General features: G+C 38.1%; 1 pseudogene across 1 annotated transcript; it reads right to left on the reverse strand.

Moving 5' to 3' along the window:
• Positions 1-608: 608 nt before the first annotated feature.
• On the reverse strand, positions 609-13895 carry LOC311440544 (calcium-activated chloride channel regulator 2-like; annotated as a pseudogene). The gene is made up of 14 exons (XR_014698931.1): positions 13737-13895; positions 13200-13337; positions 11381-11531; positions 10692-10800; positions 9616-9777; positions 9116-9343; positions 8222-8449; positions 7028-7205; positions 6091-6197; positions 5101-5325; positions 4103-4373; positions 2832-2999; positions 2013-2249; positions 609-1383 (listed from the first exon to the last, which is right to left on the reverse strand). The product of XR_014698931.1 is annotated as a calcium-activated chloride channel regulator 2-like (transcript).
• Between the last annotated feature and the right edge of the window lie 372 nt (positions 13896-14267).

Consider the following 14267-nt stretch of genomic DNA (forward strand, 5'->3'; position numbering starts at 1 on the left):
CTCCAAACACCCTTAATGTGACACTTCAGGTGTGAAAGCAGAGAGTGTGCAGGATTGGCTTTGTGTATACCTCTTGTGCTCCTTCCCTCGTCTGCTCCGGTTTCCAGTAAACACTCTTTTACCTTCCGCAGGGTCAGGACAAAGGTTATTTCTGCCTCAACAGAGTTTCTCAATTAAGCGCCCTCAGCCTCTGATCTTCTTCCTGTGGAATTCCCCACCACAACTGGAAGCTGAATGGCACATGTGCTTACATAAATGTAAATGAGAACTGTAGGAACTCATACTGCTTTGTTTTGCTCCTTCCCCCCCCCCTTTTTTTTTCCTTTTCTTTTCTTTTCTTTTCTTTTCTTTTCTTTTCTTTTCTTTTCTTTTCTTTTCTTTTCTTTTCTTTTCTTTTCTTTTCTTTCCTTTCCTTTCCTTTCCTTTCCTTTCCTTTCCTTTCCTTTCCTTTCCTTTCCTTTCCTTTCCTTTCCTTTCCTTTCCTTTCCTTTCCTTTCCTTTCCTTTCCTTTCCTTTCCTTTCCTTTCCTTTCCTTTCCTTTCCTTTCCTTTCCTTTCCTTTCCTTTCCTTTCCTTTCCTTTCCTTTCCTTTCCTTTCCTTTCCTTTCCTTTCCTTTTCTGTTTTTAAATAAGGCACACTGTCTTCGGTATCTCTGTCAATTTAATTACAACTTTTTCATCACACAATAAGAATACACTATGACATTGCACAGCGCCCATGTAAGTTCCTAGACAGATATTGCATCTCTATGGTGCAAGGTGGTACAGCATATGACTTGTTTTACTGCAACCAAGCCTTCTGTTATCAAATTCATAGACACCATGATATGGCTAACAAATCACTTCAATATCTGGAATGTCATTACTTATTTATTCTGTTTATTGTAGGATATCTACTTTTGCAAGTCAAAGCAGTTAAATATTTTCAAGTATCCGGAGCTCTAACAAGCTCTGACACTTTATGTTAAAGCAACTTAGCTGCATTTTCTGGAAGTGTCTTTTTCTTTTTCTTTACTAAATAAACGGTTGTGCTTACTGTAATACATACTACTGTTAGTAATCCAAAGACTAGTAACAATATTGTTGAAACTCCATATTAGAAGTGGGATACACCATTGGGGGAACAAACTTTACAGCTCATGCAATATTAGACAGCTCAGAGTGAAGAAAAACATCATCAACAGCACACATCGCAACGTAAATTATGGTTATGTTTCCTGTTGTAAAAGCTTCTGGTTTAAATGCAAATATTTCTTTGCAGCCAGCATGCTGAGGTGATAAAGTGGAAGTATTCACTAAACCAGTTTTATAGAAGCTGTTAAACAAGTTTTATAGAACCTTAGTTCCAGAGGACTCTCACTTATTCTGATTTCATAACTTGCAGCTGAAAATACAAATATTAAAAGATATTGTCATCTGTGTATTAGCTATCATTCAAACTTCTGATCTCTCTCCAAATACTCTCTTTTCAAAATGCTTCCAAAATAATACTTACCTAATATTTTCTTCATAAGTCAGTTGAGCACCATAAAAAAATAATGCAGCATGACGGATAGATCTACAAAAACTTGTTACCTAAACTAAGTGCTTGAATGATTCAATTTCTCACAGCACAGCATTGAAATGAAGAAGTGATGGTGGTCATCATGAGGCCACACGGAAATCTGACAGTAATTCTGACTTCACTTACTGTTATGTTAAAGTTGGTGAAGTAAAATTCCTACTTGACCAAATCTGATGTTTATTTACATTTTTTCTTTACATGTACAGAGTAATATGTCTACCTTCCATGAGTAGCAGAAAACATCAACTTAGTAAAAGTAAGCCTTCCATCAAAATCACCAGCACTGATTTTGAAACTCTCAAAAAGCTTATCGTCTAATTCCATTTAAAATCTTTGCAACTAGAACCACCATAGTTTATAAGAAGATTCCCACTAGTGTCAGTGAGACTAAACTCCATTACAGATCTTCCACTTTGGGTAGGAAGCAGGCCGGCAAGCTACGAACATACCTTGGCTTTTGTCAAAATCATTTCCTGGTGCGGTCCATGATAGAATGACCTTATCATCTTCTATTCTGGCCACAAGGTCAATAATTTTACATGGTGGAAACACATCAGCATGAGGTCCCATTGGAACTGCAGATATTATGAAGGATTCTCCCACAGCTGTTCTATGGAAACCTCCTCTTCTGTCTTGAATATCACTTTTAATAGCTGGGGGTCTTGATGGGTTCATCTTGAGTTTACCTACAGCATTAAAAAATGCTCATCAATCTTAACTTCTTGCACATTATTGTACTCTGCAGGTGACCTGAACATCACCTCATTTATACTGTTTTAAATCTGAAAAATCTATAAACCTCAATTATGTACAATCATTTCTAGTGTAGTATCTGTTTCTTTACAGTTTCAAGAGTGCTAATTACTAAGAAAGCTAATATGAAATTACAGTAACTGTTGCTTGTTATAAAATAATTACAGGAGAGTTTAATATCCTAATGCTGTAACTGTTCTTAATTTAGGATGACTGAATATAAGTAATAATAGTCATTATTACTTAATAAACTTATTGTTAGTCTTTTCACAAACAAAACACAAATCCTGTCTATCTGTACTACATAGGTACTACCCCATTATAGTTGTTTGTGGTATACTTTCAGTATTCTGGGGTATACAGACTCTTTTGGTGTTAATGCCTTCGTAACTGAACATCTCCTAGCTGGGCTGTTGTTGTTCTAATGCATCCTCCTAGTATTTGTGAAGGGATGTGATGTATTCAGGTGCTGGAATAGATAGCTATATCATTTTCCCTTCATTGCTTTACCTTACCATTTTCTATATAACCTGGTATATACATGGCATGACTCCACAGCTTTGCAGTTTGTGGCACAATAGTCCTGTTAGCTTGGACATGAGCTTTCAGGCTGTATCTGCCACTCCCAGGGAAAGAAAACAAGTACTTGGAATATATGCCATCATTCTTAACAATGTCAGAACCTAGACAGAAAAATGACATAAATTAACATCAAACAAAAATGGATGTGCTTATTTATGCTTTCTAGATTCACATACAGAAACTAGAATGTAAGAATAATAGGTAAATTCTCCTCTGATGTGCAACCTGTGCAGATCCTCTGCATTTGGTTGTATGTTAAAACTTAAAGAAGACTATGATCTGAAGCTAAGATACCTCTTTGTATGGCATGTTAACTGAAGGAAGAGCTAACAGGAAAATCATCTATTATTTCATAAGTTGTTACACTTTGGCCCCTGAGCTGGGATCTGGGAAACCGCCCAGGAATTCAGGGAAAATGGGGTGGGTGGACCTTCACCTCCAAAGTCCTCTGTACATTCCTGAAACACACTTCTAATTTATGGACTTACTCCTATGGTGGCACAAACCAGAGAGTATTCATTACTACTTCTGATTGTTTTCAGTTGTGAACTTTAATATAGAAAAAACACTTTATTGAAGTAGCTCCAAAAGTTACCAAAGTGATTTTGTAACTACCTACTCTACTACTCTACTCTCCGTAACTATCCTTTCTACCAATATGATGGACTGCATGTAAGATGTTGCCTTGCAGCATGCTGAAGTAACCAGAATAATTTCTGCAAAGCAAATGCACAAGTTAAAATATTACTAAATCCAAACTCCTTTGGATATTTACAGCTTTGCTTGGCAACTGTAAGAGGGAGTAAAGCATAGGGCCTGCAATTTCTGCCTGTAAGTGGTCATACTTCACTCTGCTAACAGCTGTTTAAGTTACTGCTCTTTGAAGACCTCATCTTCCAATGTGCTGAACATCATTTATTTTGATCAGCTTGAATGACAACTGGTAGCTCCAGCACACAACACAATTCTGATTACTGGAACATGTCTGTGTATTTTATTTATGCACATAAATCCTTTTCTGAATCAAAGTGTATCCAGAAACAGCACCAACTGTTTGTTGCACTCTTGTGTGTTACCACAGAACCTTGGAAACTCGGTCTCAGTGCATTGTATCATACAGTATTCAGTGAAGGTAGCATTTAGGGGAGCCCTATAATTTCATTTTCTAGATATTTTTGAATTTATATTCCTAGAGTCTTTTTACCTGCTCCATTGTCCAGAAGTTCCAAGGAAATGGGATCTCCAATCTCTGGACTGATGACAGCAGTCACGCTTGCTCCAAGAACAGGGGAAAAGCCGTGACTCACCTGTACATAGACAACCATTGCACTGGGATAGTAATTTATATCTTTACTCATATGGGTTTTTACAGCCACAGGAGGTATAGTAGAGTTTGCTGCTCGAGAAGTTACTGTCATTGTTAGAACTTGAGGAGCCAGGTGAACATTTGTCAGTGTGTATGTCCACTCCCCTGTCTGAAAAAACAACAATCAAATATTTTCAAATGAAATAATTCACTTTTGGATAATTTAATTTATGCTTATTTAAATTCTGACAGCCTCCTTAGACTAAGTAACATCCTTCAAGTAGCTTTGTTTCTGTCACTGGGAACACTCATAAATGCAACTCAGAATGAAGAAGTGTTTTCCAGCTGTCCTCTGTCTTTTGCCAATTGTTTGGCAACTATTCCATGTGAGACCACAAGCATCAGATTTGATTATTTTCTTAGCATCTGTGGACTATTTAAGAAATTAAGGATTAATTTTTATGGGGAAAAAAAAAGTTTTCAGAATTTTAATGATGGGAATATGTTTCTATGAACAATGGAGTAATTTTAAATGAATTATTAAGTTAAAAAGAAAAACCACACACTTGTAATGCTATCTACTTGTTAGAATAGTAACAAGACAGAAGATTCGCCTACTGGCTCGGTTTCTGATAGTTCTCAGAAACTTGTAGTTAAGTTGTAAACCAAGTGTGAAGTAATAAAAAAAACGCACCTTCAGATAGCGCTCTTGAACACAGCAGATGCTTCTGTTTGGCACGCAACAGCAGTCATACTAACATAGTGTAGCAGACCCATTCTGTCTCATGCTATTAAATGATTTTCCTTAACATAACTTTATTAGAATCGAAGCAATGTAGAGTCAGGATGTTAAAAAGCAAAATTGTTAAAAGGCAAAAAAAGACCATAAGTTGTACCTCCCCAATTCCTGGAATCTGGAGACGTGCTACATGGAAAACTGAATCAGAGACAAAGTCCTTGCTGGTGTAGCTTTTCCGATTGGGATCAACCAGATTGATCTCAGGTGGTTCAGCAGCTTGTCAGGTGGCTACAAAGAAGGTTTCTCTTCCCATGGTGCTATCAATAGTCACTGCCCTCCTGAGTTGTTTGTACCCTCCAATACTTTCACTAGCACTTTCGATCTATCAAAAACAAAATTATTCTGTCAGTTTTGAAAATCACATATATTCTGACAAAGAAGGACTTATTTTTATTCAGACAACTTTAAATATCAGACCTGATAGACTTGAAAAGAATTGAAAACACACACCAATATTATTCTTTTATAATAAATGGGGACTTTATTCTCCCCCTCAAATACAAAGCAGCAAAATTTAGTGACAGTTCCATGGAATCACAGAAATGGCAGAAAAATTAGGCCCAATGGCCTTCTTTTCATGTTACATTTCTGCTGGATGGAATTCCAGAAACATATAGCTATGTAGGATATTGCCACTTTCCCAGCTCAAAAGCAATGCTGCTGTTAAAGAGCATGACACTGAAGAAGATTGATTTATGAGTTTAAAAGTTCAATCTACATGCTCTTCCATGAGGAAAAAAATAGCAATAGATAGAATTCCTGATGGAGACAGATCATTGCCCTCATAACTTCCTTGGAGGATCAAACTGTCAGATGACATTCTATGCCTTGTGTGAGACAAACTGCAGAGAAAAAGCTTGATATACTCTAGCAAACAGTAGAATCTGAGGGAACTTTCTACAGTTTTCCAGATTATACAAAAGAAGTTTAACACAATAGTATTGTCTCAATACTTTGCTCAACCTGCAAATAGAGGCTGGAGAAGTGGTCATCTGAAAAGAGGAAGCAGGACTCCTAGATAAATTTGCTACATTTTTATTTTATCTAAAACAACAGGAAGCAGAAATATTAACTGTGCTCATATGACAAACCTGAACAGATTGAAAGTATCTTCACTTCTGGACAAAATGTCAGTGAAAACATCCAGTACGTCACTGAAGTCCAGTCTTTCAGAAACAAAATACTTCAGCCCTCCTGAACCAGCATAGCTGATTACAAATTTGGCTATTACATATTATACATGACACAATAACTAGATCAGGTTTGCAAGATGTACCACAGGTCACAGAACTGTCAGGGAGGGAGGACAGCCACCTCCCTTATCCATGGTCTCTGACCATCTTCTTCATCAGAGTTTAAAAACTCAGCAGCTTCAAAATGACTCTTGAATCAGAATGACAAAGGGAGTTAATTACTCTGAAATTACATTATATGAAATAATTTTACATTGCTTTAAGAAAATATGGTAATGTTGCAATAACAATACTACATTTTTAATCGAGTAGCGTAACTTATCGAGCTGAAGACTTGTCAAGGCTACCTGCATGAATGAAGGCCATTTCCAACACAGACACTCAGGGACAGCTTTTTATAAGTGCCTATGTGCAAGAATAAAAGCTGTATTCTTCTTCCAGTGTCTCTGGCAAAAGTAAGTTATTTAGGTGCTGAATTTTCACTGATGTTACTACACTCTAGTACCTATTAAAATCTGGAACCTAGATCTTCTTTGTTTAGTCTGTACCATTGGCTTTCAATCTCCTTTTAGATCTGTGGCTCTGCTAACACCTTTGAGTGGAAGCAGGGACTTCATAATGAGTCTCACTCCAAGTCACAGTAAGGACACTTTTCTTTGGCGTTTTCTGAGAAAGAAATTGTGTCTGAGACTTACTGCTTGAGATTGTTCCAAACAGAAATATATTGTCAGGTTCTCGGTTTCACATAAATCTATGCATATGCCAGCTTTACTAGACATACCTGAGTTGAACACTTTCAGGACCGGAGTCATGGTTTGTTCCTGTACTTACCTGTCTCTTTGGAGAAGTGTTCGATTTCCTTAGCAGCTGAGGACCCAACAGTAATGGTACGGATGATTGATCCACTGTTAATCATTTCAGAAAAACACCTGCTCGTACTATTGTCTTGTCCACCCATTACCAATATAATTTCAGATCCATACAGATTTCCTTCTTTCTTCCTAATGACCTGATAGTAGAAGAACAAGCATTAGCAGATGCTATAAATATCATATCATCTACACTGAAATTAATTTTGACACTGTCTTTAAAGAAATTGTATCAGAATGAATACAATGAAGGTTTTATATCACAATAAGGTATAGAAAGTAAAGGGCCTAAAATAAGAATATGCTGCAAATGGGTATTTGACAAGGAGCCATGCAGTAGGCACCTATTATTTCCCTTTCTTGAAGCACCTCTTTTACTTCCTTTTTTCTCCTAGCAGAAGGCTGAGACTACAGGCTCCAGAATGCAGAAAGTCAATTAAAATCAGACAAGAAAAAACAGCACTGCTCCCAAATTTCTGCTTCATTACAAATTCAGAGAGGCGGTGACCCATCATAGGGTCAGGATGAATACATTTCACATGAGGCATTTGCTGAACTGTTGCAGTACTCAGCAGACAGAAATAAACCAAAGCAGGAAAAAAATTTCCTTAATATACTGGGCTTAAACATGCAATAATAAGAGCATGCTAACGAATTTATATTGCAAAACAAGACCAAATGAAATGTGATTTTAGAGAAACAGAAGTTGAAGTTAACAAACAAAATCTTCCTTAATCAAAGGATGCAGAAATGCTGAGTGTGCCAGCCTAGGTTTTAAGAATAATTTAGAAAGCAAAATACAAAAAAAAAAAAAAAAAAAAAAAAAAAAAAAAAGATAAAGCTTATATAGCTCATAAAATTTGTAATGGCTAAAGTTGCAAAGTTTAAAAATACATAACATGATAGTTTAAAATGCATATATCATTAAGCGTATGGCAACAATCACATAACGTTATTTTAAAAAGAGTTTGGTTATTATATTTTTAATTATTAGTAGATGATACATAAAAGGTACACAGAAAAGCCACAATGGTTCTTTTCAAAAACTACATAATTATCAGTAGAAAACACTTGATGCAGCCTAGACACAGAAATCCTCATAACTGAAAAGAACAAACCATCTACACAAGAGGTGCAAAGAGAAGTGATGCTTCACCTCATGCGTGAGCTGCAGGCCTGCACAGACATTTGCTCTGTCCCTCCCTGGAGCTGTAGGTAGGTACGAAGCAAGCTGTTTCCGTGCATAATCGCTGACTATCTGGAGCACATGAGTTTTGATCTCTCCTCTGTCACTGAATGTGACAATACCAACGTAAGAGTTTTCTTCCACAATTTGCAGTAAATACAGTTCTGCTGCTTGATGCAATCTATTGATACAGCTACCCTACATATAAAAGAAGTTTAAAAACAAATAGATTTGTAAGCATGTGGAATAATAATGAATGCTGCAAATTATAAATTAATAGCTAAGAATTCTTGGCAGAAAATTTCACAAAGACAAGGAACATGGAATATTCCCTTTTGCAAGTTCCAACATTAATTTAATTTAGAATACAAAATCCAAACATGCTATTCACTTTATTTCAATGAAGATCAGCCTTAAACTAATCAAATGCTTAGCCCACTCACTGCTGAGCACTGGTTGTCTTCAGACTTTGAGATCCCTCTCTTCTGGAATTTTTTTTTGTTCCTTTCACTTTTTTTCCTGCCCTTCCAGCTCATTTCCATCTTTCTCATGTTCCAGGCTACCCAGCCTAAATATTTAAACTATAACATGCAGTGTCTTTTATTTCTCTCAAACCTTGCCACCGATAGTCAACTGGCGAGTATCCAGCATCGCCGTCCTGGCCTCATTTATGTTGGTCTTGATTCCTCTGCCTCAAAAGAAAAGAAAATCCCAAATTATGTCACTGTCAAATTGATTCCTTGCATCTGTGGCGAGATTTTTCAATCTCTGCTTGGAGACTACTTTTAGATGAATACAGTTTCTGAAAACACAAGACAAGAAAAAGTAAAATGTGAAATGGAATACATCTGATAAAGAATTTACCCCAGCTATTGTGTTGGAAAATTCAAGAACTAAACAGATTACTCTGTCTCTCTTCTGCAGCAATAAGAAGGAGGGAGGAGTAATGAGGCTGCTGTTGGTCAGTGAAGGATTATTTTCAAAATCTGTAGAGTTTTTAATTACTTCCCATGTGCTTCTGTAGTCACACATTTGATTCTGAAAATTGGGTGCTTCTCTGTTATGGTTATGCTCATTACAGAATTCAGCCACCTAAAATGAAAAACAAGTAGACAAAAATCAGAAGTATTCAACAACATAGTAACAAATAAATATAGCAGTGGAAAACCATTAATGCTGATTTTCTTGTATAGTTGAGACATCAGCTGACAGTAAACATCGTTCCACATTATTAGCAGTACGCATTGCAGTTAATTTGCTTACATGAAAGTTGAAAAAAATAGCTTTTCTAAAAGAAGAATAAATAAAGTTTTATAACAGTATGTTTCATTGAAAGAAATCTGTTCTTATAAGTTTGTACTTACAGATGATAAACTTTGCATATACATTATTGATGATACTGCAGTTTGATTTCTCTCAGGAATAAATGCACATCCTTCCTTAAAAAACCCTGATTAATGACACAACTACCATCAGTGCAGGAGTTTTTTTCACACACATAGATGCCAGTAAGATCAGAGGAACACCTAAGTATAAAACAGAATACATTTCCACTTAAAAACCCTACCTGAATATAGTGATGACATTAATGATGTTTGCAGTATACTCTGCATAGCTCCTGCAACAAGTCATCACAGTATAAAGATACATGTGATGTGACATGAAGAAAAATCTTTTTTTTTTTTTTAACTTCTCCATCACATCATTCTTTAACTAAGTAGAAATATTACAGTTCATCATCATTCTTTGACTAAGTAGAAATATTACAGTTACAGATGTAAAGTTTACAACTGCATAAGTAATCTTATTCATCCAGCAGCAACCTCTTCCAAATGCTTCTGTACCCGAGAAAATGCCTGTAAATGGCTCGCTGGTGTACCACAGGCACAGGCAACATCTCAGTGAGCTACCAGGTTAAATGTGCTGTAATAAAACTTTGTTTCTCAATGTCCGTTTGGCCATATGGACAGCAAGGAAAAGCAGGTAGAGAGTCAGGCATTCCCGCACTGGTGAGCGTGTGGGGTGAATATGTGCAGGAGTAGCAAAGATGAAAAAAGTTGTTTGAAGAAGAGAGACTGAGAAGCTTAATAGGAAAGCCCAATATCTGCAGTGTACCCAGAGAAGGGTGAGGGGGTAAGTGGCAGAAAAGCTTGAACAGACAAATAGCGTGGGAAGAAGGATTTCAGTACAAGCACCATTTCCTCTCCAGGAGCAGAGCTTGGAAGTGGTTAAGTGTCCAGTGTCAATTCAGAAAAATGTAACACTCACTGACACTGCCAATCCATCAACGACAGAAATGTGGAAAGATGAATGTGGAGAAAATCATGTGCTCTATTCATAAAGGAGAAATAGGAATGCCTCAAGACTTCATAGAAAAACATCAGGCAGCTTTCTGAAGTGCACCAAAAAGGGCTTGCAGAAGGAAAAAATGCCGAATTACCTTGTAACTTTAACCTGATTCTTCTCGGTGACATAGAAAGGTCTGTCAGTGTCATACTCATCAAACACCCCCCATCAAAGGTGGGCCCACTCATGCACAAAGGCTCTGCCTGCAGGGAGGACATTGTAATGGGAGTCAGCCACTGCCTGCAGAACTAATCAGCAATGCCACAGCAGGGACTTCCTGACCAGCACCTTTCCAGCAGCAATCAGCTGTATGCAGTTTTAATATCAAGCAATTTACATCTGTGTCTAAGTGTGACTAAATTCAAATAACGTCATTTGAAAGTCTTAGATTTTACATCACTTAAAATTGGCTTCTTTTATCATCATTTGTTTGAGCTTGAATTCAGACTCCAGGAGTGTATGACAAAACAGGAATGCTTTTTAATATACACTTACAGGAGAGTAAAACATGCATCAAAATGTAATTAAAAAATTGATGTTGGAAGTGGAACTAACCTCAACAAACCAGAACTTCATTTTCCATTAACCATACTAGTGTGGGATTAGGAACAAAAGGCTATCTTTATGCAGTTAGCACAGGTTTTTGCACAGCAGCACATGCTACTGAGATATGTGCACGAAACGTACAGGAAAGGGTTATGCAATGTAGTTTTTAGTATTCTTCTGTCTTTTGTTCTACACTGCTATGGCAAGCTGGAGAAGTAAATGGTTTAAGGAATTTACCCCGTGAGCCATAGATGTCCATCAAATAATAATTTACTAGGAAGTTAGGTGTGAAGTGAATATATTTTCCCATTTTTCCACATGCTTCGTGTTGTAGGGTGTATGGATCATCACTGTATTTCCAATAAGGATCAGCCACTATGACATCTGCCTGAAATTACACAAAAAGTAACTTGAGTAATGATAGAAATATTCTGCTGTAATATTCTGTACATGATCTAATGTTACCCAGCCCATAACAGAACTCCTACTTTCTGACACAGAAAGACTAACAGCAGATTATGGACAGATTTCCCAGCAGCATAATTGAAGCTTGAAGTGGGAGACTACTGTATTTATTCCTTTATTAAAGCTTTTTACATATTAGACACATTTCTTAGAAAAAAATGCTTCTGACTACAGTAATAAAATAGAGAGCCAAGCAAGCCCTTTCACCAGAAGCCCAGTGATCTTGAAAGGGGTGTTTCTTTTCTTGCACATAGCCATGCTTTTCCTTTCTGTACTGCTGTTTCATGTATTAGCTTAAAATTCTTGGCAGAAAACATCACAGAGAGAAGGAACATAAAATATTCCTCTTTGCAAGTTCCAATATTAATTTAATTTAGAATATAAAATCCAAATATGCTATTCAGTTTATATCAATGATATCAGCCTTAAACTAATCAAATTAAGGGACTGATCATCTTTAAAGTCAAAACAGACATTTCTATGCACTTTTTTGCTGAGGTCTACTGTATCCACCCACAGTATGCCTACAAATCTATAGCACATCTTTTATAGAGCTAGCTTCTTTTTATTTAAAAACAGCAAGTGAGGAAGAATCCACTTCTACATGTTTTTGCAGGTGTAAACACAAGGACAGGTCCAATTTCCAAGGGTCTTTCAAGTGGAAAGTCTTCTTTCTGATGACCAATACATTTTCATAAGGATTTGTTGATATTATTACACAACCTAGTGAGAAAATATATTGTAATATCTGCTGCAAATATCTCTTACTTGTGGAGCTGGTCATAAGTACCAATGGCCATGCATGTAGCTAAAACACAGATTAACATGCATCCCATTTCCTGGATTCCAGCTACACAAAGTTTGGAATAAATGGAGAAAACTAACCATTATGAACTAGTCTCTGCTTCTTTTTCTACCTCTGTAGCAACAAGCTGACTTTGCTCTTTCAGATTTCCTTGGCTTTTGAGACAGACCTTCCCTAATAAGTCTGAAACTCCACCTAGACAAGTATTGCTGCTGTCATCAACACAACTGCCACCCAGGAATTATTAGAGGGATGATAGGTTAAGAAAGCAAGAGGGAAAAAAAACAACAACAACCAAACCAAAAACACAACTAAGCAAAACACTGGAAATCACAAGCAGAGGTCCTTGACTTGTCATAAATGTGAAAACAAGTAGAGAAACAAAACTGAGTAACAACAAGGATATTCAGAGCAGACAGGATATTCAGAATAAGGGTATTCAGTCCAGCTGTCGGCCAGGTTTTCAAAATAATTAAACAATCTGCAAAGGATTGTGTTTATGGACTATGACAGATTTAACATGGAGCTTCTTGCAGTTCAGGACTCTCTTGTTTCTCATTTAAAACCAAAAGGATGGTACAACTCTGTGTTGTTACTGATGCTCATTACTCGTGGTTTTACTAGCAATGGTTCCTAGATCATGATTTTGCCTGTTTTAAGGGCATTCTCATGTGGATGGTTGTTCACATCACTTTTTAAAAGTTAATGTACATGTGGGTACACGAATAAATGTTTAAAAGATTTTTTTAATGCACTCTATTCCCTGCATTAGCTGTTGAGCCTTACCTTTTCATAGGTCTCGTGTTTTGGTTTCTCATAACTCTTGTCCTTCCATGTCGGAGGTATCAGAATATTCATGCTCCTGAAATAGACCCTTCCTCTTGCAGCATTGAACAAATACAAAGAAGCCTCAGTGATCATGTCCTGGCAAATAAGCAATGGAAAAAACAGGTTGACGGATTAAGCAGTATGTTCGCTCTGCGATCAGTCCTGACTACGGCATTTGCCAGCAAACATTAAAGAAAAGAGCTCAGCGATCTCATCAAGGCAGCGTAACGATCCTATCATCCCATTGTCCCATTTCTGCAAGACCTCGTATTCAGGCATCTCAGGGCTGCTTTAGAAGCACTCATTCACCGTCGAGGATGACATAAACACTAAGGCTGCCTCTCTGGAGACCAGCAACATGATCGGTTGAGGTTGGTGGTGGCTAAAGGGACGCATCAGGACCGTTCCCCCCCAGAGCTGGGGGCACCAGGCACTGACCACCAGCACGGGACCACGGCAGCCGTGGGCCTGCTGCCTCGGGGGATGCCGCCTTACCTGAAGGCTGGCAAGGAGCCAGCCGTCCTCCGGCAGCCGGGGGTGCACGGCGGACAGCAGTCCCTCGTAGCCGCCGTCCCGCAGCACCGCCACCACCTCCCCTGCCGCCACCAGCGCCAGCAGCAGCAGTGCGGCCCCCACCGCGGCCCCGCCGTCCATGCCGGAGCCGTGGGATCCCTGCGGCTACACAGGGGGAATGGCTTGACAGGGGTGAAGTGTGACCTCCAGCTAGGCTCCGACCCGCCACATTGTTGGCTTTCAACAGCTTCTCGTTTCCCTGCAGGCATTGTCTGTATCCACGCCAACCACCTGCCCTACCCACGTGCAGCAGGGCCTCTGCCTCCACACGCAGCACTTGCAGGGTTTTAGGATTTCCAGGACTACTTGTTCATAGTAAGAGAGAAGCTGGCCAGGTGAAGGGCTCTACAAGCCTGTTTAAAACTGAAGTTATACGTATGTCTGAGTATACCTCTGCATGCTGGAAAGGAATTACTGTAACTGAACCGTGTTACAAAATGCTTTTTGAAAATA

This window comes from Aythya ferina (assembly GCF_964211825.1).
Source record: "Aythya ferina genome assembly, chromosome: 8".
NCBI lineage: Eukaryota > Metazoa > Chordata > Aves > Anseriformes > Anatidae > Aythya > Aythya ferina.